This window comes from Mandrillus leucophaeus, unplaced genomic scaffold (assembly GCF_000951045.1).
Source record: "Mandrillus leucophaeus isolate KB7577 unplaced genomic scaffold, Mleu.le_1.0 Scaffold1382, whole genome shotgun sequence".
Lineage (NCBI taxonomy): Eukaryota > Metazoa > Chordata > Mammalia > Primates > Cercopithecidae > Mandrillus > Mandrillus leucophaeus.
Window position 1 is genome coordinate 25,620 of NW_012101346.1, and position 12,368 is coordinate 37,987.

The 12,368-nt window shown below is 43.5% G+C and overlaps 1 pseudogene across 1 annotated transcript; it reads left to right on the forward strand.

The window, feature by feature from the left end:
- Positions 1–675: 675 nt before the first annotated feature.
- On the forward strand, positions 676–1,515 carry LOC105534684 (annotated as a pseudogene). The gene has a single exon (XR_001005317.1). The product of XR_001005317.1 is annotated as a nuclear nucleic acid-binding protein C1D pseudogene (transcript).
- Positions 1,516–12,368: the final 10,853 nt, after the last annotated feature.

Consider the following 12,368-nt stretch of genomic DNA (forward strand, 5'->3'; position numbering starts at 1 on the left):
TATATACTTCTATACTACATTTATATATATTTATATAAAAATGTGTATATATTTTTCTGAGATGGAGTCTTGCTCTGTCTCCCAGGTTAGAGTGCAGTGGTACGATTTTGGCTCACTGCAACCTCCATCTCCTGGGTTCCAGCAATTCTCCTGCCTCAGCCTCCCGAGTAGCTGGGATTACATTATATATATATCTATACACACACACACACATACCATAATATATAATATATACATATATATAGTATATATAAAACATACATATTATATAGTATATAGTATATGTAGAACTCCTAGGTTCAACCAATCTGCTGCCTTGGCCTGTTAAAGTCTTGGGATCACAGGCATGAGCTACTGCGCCCAGCCTATATCTTTATTTATTTAGTTCAATTGTGTCTCCCTCTGTTTCTGCACATCATGTGAGCACCTGAGCAAACATCTCCCCATGATCTTGGATGTTATAATGAATCGTGTCTTACTGGTGTACCTCTTTAGGCTTTGAGCCTGAGAGAATGACAAGCGTCTTAGAATATTTCATTTAAAAAATAAATTTTGTGCTCTTCTAATGTTCCAGGAATTTTACTTCTGTTGAAAAAAGGGCCATAAGATGCAATTATAATAAATGTATTTCTGGGAATGTAGAGAAATACTTTAAAAGCCTCAGTTCCAGATCCAGTGCATCATTGACGTCATCGTTGCCGGACCGCTTTCTAGGAGACTGGAGTCGAAGGCCGTGAGTCAGCCATAATGGCAGCTGAAGAAATTAATGAGGACTATCCAGTAGAAATTCACGAATATTTGTCAGCGTTTGGGAATTCCATTGATGCTGTGGATGAGATGCTGAAGAACATGATGTCTGTTTCTAGAAATGAGTTGTTGCAGAAGTTGGACCCACTTGAACAAGCAAAAGTGGATTTGGTTTCTGCATACACATTAAATTCAATGTTTTGGGTTTATCTGGCAACTCAAGGAGTGAATCCTAAGGAACATCCAGTAAAGCAGGAATTGGAAAGAATCAGAGTATATATGAACAGAGTCAAGGAAATGACAGACAAGAAAAAGGCAGGCAAGCTGGACAGAGGTGCAGCTTCAAGATTTGTAAAAAATGCCCTCTGGGAACCAAAACCGAAAAATGCATCAAAAGTTGCCAATAAAGGAAAAAGTAAAAGTTAACTTTTTGTTTTTTATGTACACATATTCAAAAAGTACATCTTTTTTTTTCCCACAAAATAATTCTGTGGTAGTGCAAGGTTTAAATGTAGTCCTTATTGAATTAATATGTAAATTTACAGTAAATTTGTAAAGCGAAATACTTTCCTCTCCAAAGGGTGTTATCTTTATTGATTTGCACTGTGAGGGTTTTAACATTGTGATATATTTTATATTTACAATTTACCATGTCTTTTGATGAGACTCTTATTTCTTTATAGAGGTCAGTCTTGCAAGTACCATTTTCTAAGCAACTGTGAAATTTAAGTGAAATGTTCTTTGTAAATATTTGTACCATTTTAAATGAAATAACACACTTATACCATCCACAGACACATATAAAATACTCAATAAAGGCCAATTAATGTAGTTGATTGCACGTAGCTCCAGATACAGTTATTCCCCAATTCATTGTCTATTTCTTCTTTCTCTTAATTACTTTGAGCTTATCAGTTGTAGCAAAAGCACACACTATTTTTCCTCTGTAGTAGTGTAGACAACATAAATGATCTCTTGGTAGAAGTTTTAATCCAGTCATTGCTTTATTTTATTTTGTTTTTTTATTTTAGATTCAGAGTTTCATGTGCAGGTTAGTTACATGGATATATTGTGTGGTGCTGAGGTTTGGGTTTTTATTGATCCTGTCACTCAAAAGTGAACCTAGTATCCTATAGATAGTTTTTCAACCCTTCCCCGCTCCCTTCTTCCTCCTCTTTTGGAGTCCCCAGTGTCTTTTGTTCTCATCTTTATGTCTGTGTGTACCCATTGTTTAACTCTGAGTTATAAGTGAAAACGTGCAATACTTGGTTTTCTTTTTTTGCATTAATTTGCTTAGAATAATGGTTTCTAGCTGCATCCATGTTGCTGCAAAGTCTATGATTTCATTCCTTTTATGGCTGTGTAGTATTCCATGGTGTATATATACCACATTTTCTTTGTCCGGTACACCACTGATGGGTACCTAGGTTGGTTTCATGTCTTTACTATTGTGAATAGTGCTGTGATAAGCATTCAAATGCAGGTGTCTTTTTGGTAGAATGATTTATTTTCCTTTGGACATATATCTAGTAGTGGGATTGCTGGGTTAAATGGTAATTCTATTTTTAGTTTTCTCGTTTGTTTGAGACCGAGTTTCGCTCTTGTTGCCCAGGCTGGAGTGCAATGGCGCCATCTCGGCTTACTGCAACCTCTGCCTCCTGGGTTCAAGCAATTCTCCTGCTTCAGCCTCCCAAGTAGCTGGGATTACAGGCGTGCACCACCACGCCCAGCAAATTTTGTATTTTTAGTACAGATGGGGTTTCTCCATGTTGGTCAGGCTGGTGTCGAACTCCTGACCTCAGGTGATCTGCCCACCTCAGCCTCCCAAAGTGCTGGGATTGCAGGGATGAGCCCCCACGCCTGGCTGGAGCAGCCTCTTTCATCACAGGCTTACTGGGTCCCAGGTGGAAGTGCTCCTGCCTCATCTGCAACAGTGCAGTGGGGAGGGGAGGGGAGAGGTAAGAGATGATACCCTCTCCACGTCCATTCCGAGGCTCTTATTGTGACTCCTTCAGTGAGTAGTGCTGCGGCCATGTTTCTTTTCTTCCAAAGGGGCCTTTGGTGGGCTGCACTCCCCCAACCTTGAGTGGACTGCACTGAGGGTTATGACACCAAGGGATCCGCAACTCCCCAGTGACCTCTCTCTGGTCCCCTGTGCTTGCTGGAGTCAAGTGGGTTGTGGGGTGTGTCTGCGGGCAGTTAGGCAATGCAGTGGCACCAGTGGTGTACAACTGTTATGGTACCTGTGGCCTGGGGTTTTCGGTCCTGCAGGTGGCCATGAGGCCTGCCCAGCTCATGCTCTCCTGACCTGGTGCGTCTCTTCTGGCATCCACACTGGCAGCAGGCCCAACTGGCTAGGCTTGCTCTAAGCTGTCTGCATCCAGGTTGCTGAGCCATTCCAGGTATTCTCAGCCATGAGACCCCATGGGGGAGAAGCCTTGGCTATCAGGCCCTGCCCTTCCCGGTCCAGTCTTGCAAAGGAGGGGGGACTCAGCTCCCATGCTGGCACATGGACCTGCACAGCACTCTTCTCTGTGCAGTGCAGTGGAGGTGTGCTGTGGGCATCCTTCTGTGAGACTGGCCAGGTGGGCAGTCTTGGGAGGTGCTGGGAGGCAGTGGGAGTGAGGTGGTAGGGGGAGTGTGGTTCAGATGCACCTCGGTCCCATGCTCAGTGCAAGACAAAGCGTCTTCGGAAATCAGCGTTTATGGTTGTGTTTTGCTACCATGGCACAGCACAGTGAAGCCTGGGCTTTGCCCAGATTCAAGCTGTGCCTCTGCTTGTTCTCCAGGCGGCTCTCCCTGGAAGTCCAAGTGTTTATGGGGATCGTGGGAGCTCCTGTAGCTAGGATCACAGGGGTCCATGCAGGGAACATGATGCCTGAAGTTCTTTCATCACCAGCTCCTTAGATCTGGTCCAGGTCCAAGAACTGTTCCTGGCACCCAGCAACTCCGAGTAGGCTGTGAGCTTCCTTCCTCTAAAACCATGGTGTTTGCGTGGCCTCTCCATTGACCCTTGGTGTTTTCTCAAGAGATGTTTGAAATGTGAAGGCTTCCTCAATACTTTGGTTCCTCTTCGCGGAAGAAGCACCCTCCAGTGGCTTGTAGTTGTCCGTGTTGCCTCTTTTTGCTTTAAACCAATGGTGTGATGGCCATAACCCGGGTTTGAGTATATATATATATGGTTGTTGTTAGGATGTGGGTCTCTAATTTTTTTTTTTAATTTCCTTATTTAAAATGAGAAAAAAATATCTGTAGGTTTATCTTACCTTTCTGTTCCATTTCCTTCGCCCTCTTAAGCAAAGTATTTCTTTCTGAACTCATTTCTTTCTTCATATACCCTATGTATAATATGTACCCTATGTACAGTACCAGCTAAGAGCAGGTGAGTCATGATAGTGATATTCTGCTTTCATTATTTTCCTCACTTCTGCCTTCCAGGTATTCACAACTGACATAGATTTACCAAAAATTTACAGTGGCATAAGATTGTCTGCCATCTTTCTTTTCTATTTTCTTTTATTTTTTTGGTTGAGACGGAGTCTCTGTTGTCCAGCCTGGAGTGCAGTGGTTCTACCTTGGCTCACTGCGACCTCTACCTCCCAGGTTCAAGTGATTCTCTGCCTCAGCCTCCTGAGTAGTCGGAACTACAGGCGTGTGCCACCACACCAGGCTAATTTTTGTATTTTTAGTAGAGATGGGTTTTGTCATGTTGGCTAGGCTGGTCTCAAACTCCTGATCTCAAGTGATTCACCCACCTCGGCCTCCCAAACTGTTGGAATTACAGGCATGAGCCACTGTGCCCAGCCCGTCTGCCATCTTTCTAGGATTCTAGGAGACAGGCCATGTATCACCCATGGCCTATCTCCAGGGACAAATCTACCCATATAAGGTTTCGTATTATGTCATTTTACCAAAATAAGCAATGGGATGATCATATCTGTCATGCGAGTCCGTGTGAAGAGACCACCAAACAGGCTTTGTGTGAGCAATAAAGTTTTTTAATCACCTGGGTGCAGGCAGGCTGAGTCCGAAAAGAGAGTTAGCAAAGGGAGATAAGGGTGGGGCCGTTTTATAGGATTTGGGTAGGTAAAGGAAAATTATAGTCAAGGGGGGTTGTTCTCTGGTGGGCAGGAGTGGGAGTCACAAGGTGCTCGGTGGGGGAGCTTTTTGAGCCAATATGAGCCAGGAAAAGGACTTTCACAAGGTAATGTCATCGCTTAAGGCAAGGACCGGCCATTTTCACTTCTTCTGTGGTGGAGTGTCATCAGTTAAGGCGGAGCAGGGCATTTTCACTTCTTTTGTGATTTGTCAGTTACTTCAGGCCATCTGAGCATATCCGTGCAAGTCACAGGGGATTCAATGGCTTAGCTTGGGCTCAGAGGCCTGACAGTATCCATCAGCATATCAACCAAGAAAAAGAACTAGTATATATTTAGAGATGTGTTGCAAGGAACTGGCTTATGTGATTGTGGACGATCACTTGAGAAAGTCCAAAGTCCATAGGAAAGGTTGGGCGAGAGCTGATGCTGTTGTTCACAGGCAGAATTTTTTTTATGGAAGACTCAGTTCTGCTTTGAAGGCCTTTTTTCCAACTGATTATTTCAATAAAGTTTATTAGAAACCCAGAATCAATTCAGAAAACTCATCTATAATATTCTTTGTTATACAGCCACTAACAGTACCAATATCTGTCAGTCAAAATTCGACCAGAGAAACAGAATCAGTTTTCAAGGAAATTGACTTACACAATTGTGGGGACTGACTAGGCAGGAAGGAAATTTGTAGGGAAAGGTGAGCTGACACTCTCAGGCAGGAGCTAAAGTTGTTCTCCAGTCCCACCCACATTATATTGAATAATCTGTTTTTTTTTTTTTTTTTTTGAGAGGGAGTCTCGCTCTGTTGCCCAGGCTGGAGTGCAGTGGCGCGATCTCGGCTCACTGCAAGCTCCGCCTCCTGGGTTCACGCCATTCTCCTGCCTCAGCCTCCTGAGTAGCTGGGACTACAGGCGCCCGCCACCGCACCTGGCTAATTTTTTTTTGTATTTTTAGTAGAGACGGGGTTTCACCGTGGTCTTGATCTCCTGACCTTGTGATCCGCCCGCCTCGGCCTCCCAAAGTGCTGGGATTACAGGCGTGAGCCACCGCGCCCGGCCGAATAATCTGTTTTAGGTAAAGCCAATTGATTTTATATATTAATCACACGTGCAAAATGCATTTATAGCAACACCTGCATTCATGTTTGATTGATAAACAGCAGAGCTTAGACTAGCTAACTTCACACATGGCCAGACCACCACATTGATGATGGAATAAAATATATTTCAGGAAAAGCTGAGGCAAACGTGAAAAGTACAAAGTAAGGCAAGACTCTCCTTTTTTTTTTTTTGAGAAAGTGTCTCGCTTGCTCTGCCGCCCGGGCTGGAGTGCAGTGGCGGGATCTCAGCTCACTGCAAGCTCCACCTCCCGGGTTCACGCCATTATCCTGCCTCAGCCTCCCTAGCAGCTGGGATTACAAGCACACGCTGCCACGCCCGGCTAATTTTTGTATTTTTAGTAGAGACGGGGTTTCACTGTGTTAGCCAGGATGATCCACCCGCTTTGGCCTCCCAAAGTGCTGGAATTACAGGCGTGAGCCACCGTGCCCGACTTCCTTTTGTTAAATAACATGGCCAAGCCAAAATAATTAAGACATAAAAGAACCTGAACACAGAGAAGAAAATGCTTAAATATGTATAAACTAGAGAGTACAGAACCAAAGTCATATTTGGAAAAGTATCATGATAGACGCAAAATTACCTAGTAGAATCTGTACTTCTACTTAAAATTCAACTTACCCTTAATCTAACTACTTCAAAATCCTTTTATAATGGTGTTAAATATTCAGTGACGGGATTAAGTAGAAAGGTATTTAACAAATGGGTGTGCCCAGGTTCAGAGGCTCATGCCTGTAATTCCAGCACTTTGGGTGGCCAGGTAGGCGGATCACCTGAGGTCAGGAGTTGGAGAGATGGGTGGGCCATCCTGAGTTTTGTTGTATCTTGTGTCCCTGGCAGTTTTTCAGTGAAGCCACTAGACTCTGGAATCCAGGCCACCCTTCCCAGTATGGATTTGGCCAAAAGTTCAAATGGTAAGTTCCTATCAGCCTGCTCACTGTTCTCTGTGTTGATTCCAAAGGCCTTGTTTGTTTTCCAGAGTTTATGAAAGTTTAAATCATGGCTCAGCACAGTGGCTCACGCCTGTAATCCCATCACTTTGGGAGGCCGAGGTGGGAGGATCACCTGAGGTCAGGAGTTCGAGACCAGCTTGGCCAACATGGTGAAACCTAGTCTCCACTAAAAATACAAAAATTAGCTGGGCGTGATGACAGGCACCTGTAATCCCAGTTACTTGGTAGGTTGAGGCAGGAGAGTTGCTTGAACCCAGGAGGTGGAGGTTGCAGTGAGTCGAGATGGCGCCATTGCACTCCAGCCTGGTGATAGAGCGAGACTCTGTCTCAAAAAAAAAAAAGTTGAAATAAAAACCATGATTAGAAGGATATGCCTTTTCGTTTTTTACATGATATTTGCTTGTTTTATTAATTTTATGTATTTTTCTAATTCTGTTGCTTCCTATTTTCTTGCATGTACTGTTGTGGAATTTCTGTAAGCTTTTGCTCTGTATACTTAGATCATTGCCTATCATATTTCCTAAAATACGAATTTACACCTATATGTATCCTTACTAGCATGACTTAAGATATGTTGCTAAAGTAAAAACATAGTCATCATTGGATATATTGGTTTTCCATCTGAAATAAACATAATATGCTCATGCCAGTAATTTTAATCTATAAGCACATTCTTCATATTCTTGTATTCCTTTTCGTCTTTGCTAGGCTCACTAGAAAGAGAGGCCCGGCGAAAGAGGATTGTTTTGAACCAGCATCAAAAAGATACTCTCCAGGCGTGGTTTGAAAAGAATCCCTATCCTGGTATAGCTGCCAGGGATCAACTGGCCAAAGAAATTGGCATTCCAGAGCCTAGAATTCAGGTAGGCATTTGGTTTCTATTTATTTTCTTTCAAACTTCGGTAAAGAGAAAAGCTAGGCTAAGCACTTTGAAGCAATTCTCTTAGTTCTCGTATTTTGCCAAGAAGTTTATTCCTGTTATGTAATGAAAAAAATAAAACAAAAGCAATAACTCTGTGTATCTTTTTTTTTTTTTTTTGTGACAGGATGTCACTCTGTCACTCAGACTGGAGTGTAATGACTCAGTCACAGCTCACTGCAGCCTCAACTTCCTGGGCTCAATCAATCCTTCCATCTCACCCTTCCAAGTAGCTGGGACTACAGGCACATGCCACCATGACTGGCTAATTTTTTCTTTTTGTTCTTTTTTTTTTTTGAGACTGAGTCTCACTCTGTTGTCCAGTCTGGAATGCAATGGCACAATCTCGGCTCACTGCAGCCTCCACCTCCTGGGTTCAAACGATTCTGCTGCCTCAGCCTCCCGAGTAGTTGGGACTACAGGCGTGTGCCACCACACCTGGCTAATTTTAGTATTTTTAGTAGAGACAGGGCTTCGCCATGTTGGCCAGGCTGTTCTGGAACTCCTGACCTCAGGTAATCTGCCTGCCTCAGCCTCCCAAAGTGTTGGGATTACAGGCGTGAGCCACTGCACCCCATCCCAGCTAATTTAAAAAAGTTTTTGTATAGATATGGTCTTGCCATCTTGCCCAGGCTGGTCTGAAACTCCTGGGCTCAAGCAATCTTCCCACCTGTTTCCCAAAGTGCTGAGATTATAGGTGTGAGCCACCACATCTGGCCCTAATTTTTTTTAAGCTAATGTCCCTAATTTGATTCATACGCAAGAAATTCTATATTGAATTGTTTTAAATAAAATTATTGATGCAATAATTAAACTAAGATAATTTTTCAACTTATTAAAGAGATAAAGTATATAATTGTCCCAAGTGAGATGGTATTTTAACCAATGAAGACAAGTGAATATGTCTTTTTAGGGGTAAAAATTGAGTTCGGGTTTTAGCATCTAATATATAATCTCTGATTAATTGGTTATAATGACCTCAATTTTTGAAAATGCTCAAGAGAATAAAATTTTCTTATGTTTTTAATTGCCTGATGGGTTCTTCCTGCCTGCTGTGCAGATGAAACCAAGTCACTGAGACCAGGGCATTGCAATAAATAAGTTAATTGACATGAGGTTGGCCACACCATGTGCAGATGTAGTTATTACTTAAATCAACCTCCCTGAAAATTCAGAGGCTAGGATTTTTCAAGGATAGTTTGGCAGGTAAGGGAATGGATGTACCTGATTAGTTGGGAATGTAATCATAGGGGTGTGGAATATGGTCCTCCTGTGTGGGGTCTGCATCTGGGTGGGCCCACAGGGTGGTCGGCGGCCTTGGTGGAGCTATCAGTTGTCAGAAGGTCAAAAACCTGTAAAGACATCTCAAAAGGCCAATCTTTTCTACAATAGTGATGTTATCTGGAGGAGTAATTGGGGAAGTTGTGACCTGTGGAATAATGGCTGGTAATCCTTTAGGTCTACACGTCAGTAGAATTCAGGCTCCTCTTATCCTCCTATCCTAGTGGTCTTTCATTAGCTTTACAAAGGCGGTTTTGGGGAAGGGCTATTATCATTTAAACTATAAACTAAATGTCTCCCAAAGTTAGCTTCGCCCAAGCCCAGGAATGCCTAGGGATGGTTTGGAGGCTAAAGGCAAACTGGGCTGGGTGTGGTGGCATGCATCTGTAGTCTCAGATACTTGGGAGGTTGAGGCAGGAGAATAACCTAAGCCCGGGAGGTGGAGATTGCAGTGAACCAATATTGCACCATTGCACTCTACACTGGGCCAAAAAGCAAGATCCTGTCTCAAAAGTAGATAAATTAATTAATAAAAGCAAGGTGGGTGCTGGTTAGGTCAGATTTCTTTCACTGTCATAATTTTCTCACTGTTACAATTTTTGCAAAGGCAGTTTCATGTTTAGATGATCTATTCTGGGTATGGGAGATAGGGCTTACTCAAATTAAGGTAATAAAATTGCTGCATATGAGAACAACTGGTGATTGGCTGCCTGAGAGGCTCTGAGCTCGTTGGAACCTATGGTGAGAAGGAAAGGCCAGGAAACAACGTAAGGTGCTGTTAGCTCTCATACGGTATTTACAAAGGTATTCATTAGTTTAGATTCCAGCTGTGTGTAAGACTTTTTATCTAAAAATATTTTGATTAATTAATTTAGAGAACAGATACAGGCTTTGAGCACAATGCTTGGGAATTAAGAGCAGATCAATAGTGCCTACGAAAATAGTCAAACTCTATAAAAATTTTGTATTTTTTTGTTTTTTTAACTTTTTGGGTTTTTTTGTTCTTTTTTCTTTTCCTCTTTCTCTTTTCTTTTTGTTTTTTCTTTTTTTTGAGAAGGAGTTTTTGCTCTGTTGCTCAGGCTGGAGTGCAGTGGTGCGATCTTGGCTCACTGCAACCTCTGCCTCCTGGATTCAAGTAATTCTCCTGCCTCAGCCTCCCAAGTAGCTGGAATTATAGGTGCCCGCCACCAGGCCCGGCTAAGTTTTGTATTTTTAGTGCAGACGGGGTTTCACCATGTTGGCCAGGCTGGTCTCGAATTCTTGACCTCAGGTAATCCAGCCGCCTTGGTCCTCCCAAAGTGCTAGGATTACATGCGTGAGCGACTGCACCCGGCCTTTTTTAACTTTTAGTTTTTTTAACTTCTGCATAACATCGGTAAGATATTTAAACAAATGCACTGAGCCAGATATGAGTGATCCTGGCCCATGATGCAGCCCTCAGGAGGTCCTAAGAACATGTGCCCCAGGTAGTCGGGATGCAGCTTGGTTTTATACATTCTAGGGAGACATGAGACTTCAATTATACACTTTTAAGAAATACAGGCCGGGCCAGGTGCGGTGGCTCACGCCTGTAATCCTAGCACTTTGGGAGGCCGAGGCGGGCAGATTGCCCGAGCTCAGGAGTTCGAGACCAGCCTCGACAGAGCGAGACTTCGTCTCAAAAAAAAAGAAAAAGAAATATAGGCTGGTCACATTGAGTCACACCTGTAACCTCAGGCCTTTAGGAGTCCAAGATGGGTGGATCACCTGAGTTCAGGAGTTCAGACTGGCCTGGGCAACATGGTGGAACCCCATGTGCAGTGTCATGCTCCTGCAGTCCCAGCTACTAAGGAGGCTGAGGTAGGAGAACTGCTTGAGCCTGGGAGGCAGAGGTTGCAGTGAGCCGAGATCATGCCATTGCACTCCAACCTGGACAATAGAGCAAGATCTTGTCTCAAAAAAAAAACCCCACAAAAACCCACAACATTGATCTGTCTGGAAAGGCCGGACAACTTGAAGAGGGTGGGCTGCTTCCAGTTCACAGGTAGGTTTAAGAATTTTATGGTTGACGGTTGGTTGAGTTTATCTAAATACCTGAGATCAATCGAAAGGAAATGTTCTGGACCAGGTGCGGTGGCTCACGCCTGTAATCCCAGCATTTCAGGAGAATCAAGGCAGCTGGATTACCTGAGGTCAAGAGTTCAAGACCAGCCTGGCCAACATGGTGAAACCCTGTCTCTACTAAAACTACAAAAATTAGCCAGGCCTGGTGGCAGGCGCCTGTAATCCCAGCTACTCGGGAGGCTGAGGCAGGAGAATTGCTTAAATCCAGGAGGTGGAGGTTACAGTGAGCTGAGATGGTGCCATAGCACTCTAGCCTGGGTGACCAGAGTGAAACTCCATTTCAAAAAAAAAAGAAAGAAAGGAAAAGTGTGGGCGGCAATAAGATGTCGTTGTGGAGATGATTGTTTTGTTATGCAGATGAAGCCTCGGGGTAGCAGGCTTCAGAGAGGATAGACTGTAAATGCTTTTTATTGACTTAAGGTCTGTGTTGTTGTTAATGCAGGGGAGGTATAATGAGGCCCATTGGACCCGGCTTGCTATCTTGGCCTGAACCAGTCTCTCGGGTTAAACTTTAAGAGTGCCCTGACAGAGAAGGGGCTTGGGTGGCCTTAGGATTTTGTATCTGGTTTACAATAGATACTGGTCATCATTAAGTTACAGATCTTATAATGGAATGACATTAGGCCGATTGACTAACAGTGTTACCAGGAAGAGGTCCCCATCCAGACCCCAAGAGAGGCTTCTTAGATCTCCAAAAGACAGAATTGGAGGGGAATCCATAAAGTGAAAGCAAGTTTATTAAGAAAGTAAAGGAATAAAGAATGGCTACTCCATAGGCAGAGCAGCAAAATGGGCTGCTCGACTAATTATAGTTATTTCTTCATTATATGCTAAACTAGGGGTGCGTTATTCATGAGTTTTCTGGGAAAGGGGTGGAGATTTTCCAGAACCGAGGATCTCTCCCCTTTTTTGACATATAGGGTAACTTCCTGACATTGCCATGGGATTTGTAAACTGTTATGGTGCTGGTGGGAGTGTCTTTTGGGATGCTAATGTATTTTAATTAGACCTGGGGCAGTGGCTCAGGCCTGTAATCTCAGCACTTTGGGAGCCTGAGGCAGGCAGATTGCTTGAGCTCGGGAGTTGGAGACCAGCCTGGGCAACATGACGAAGCCCCGTCTCTACTAAAAATACAAAAAAATTAGCCGAGTGT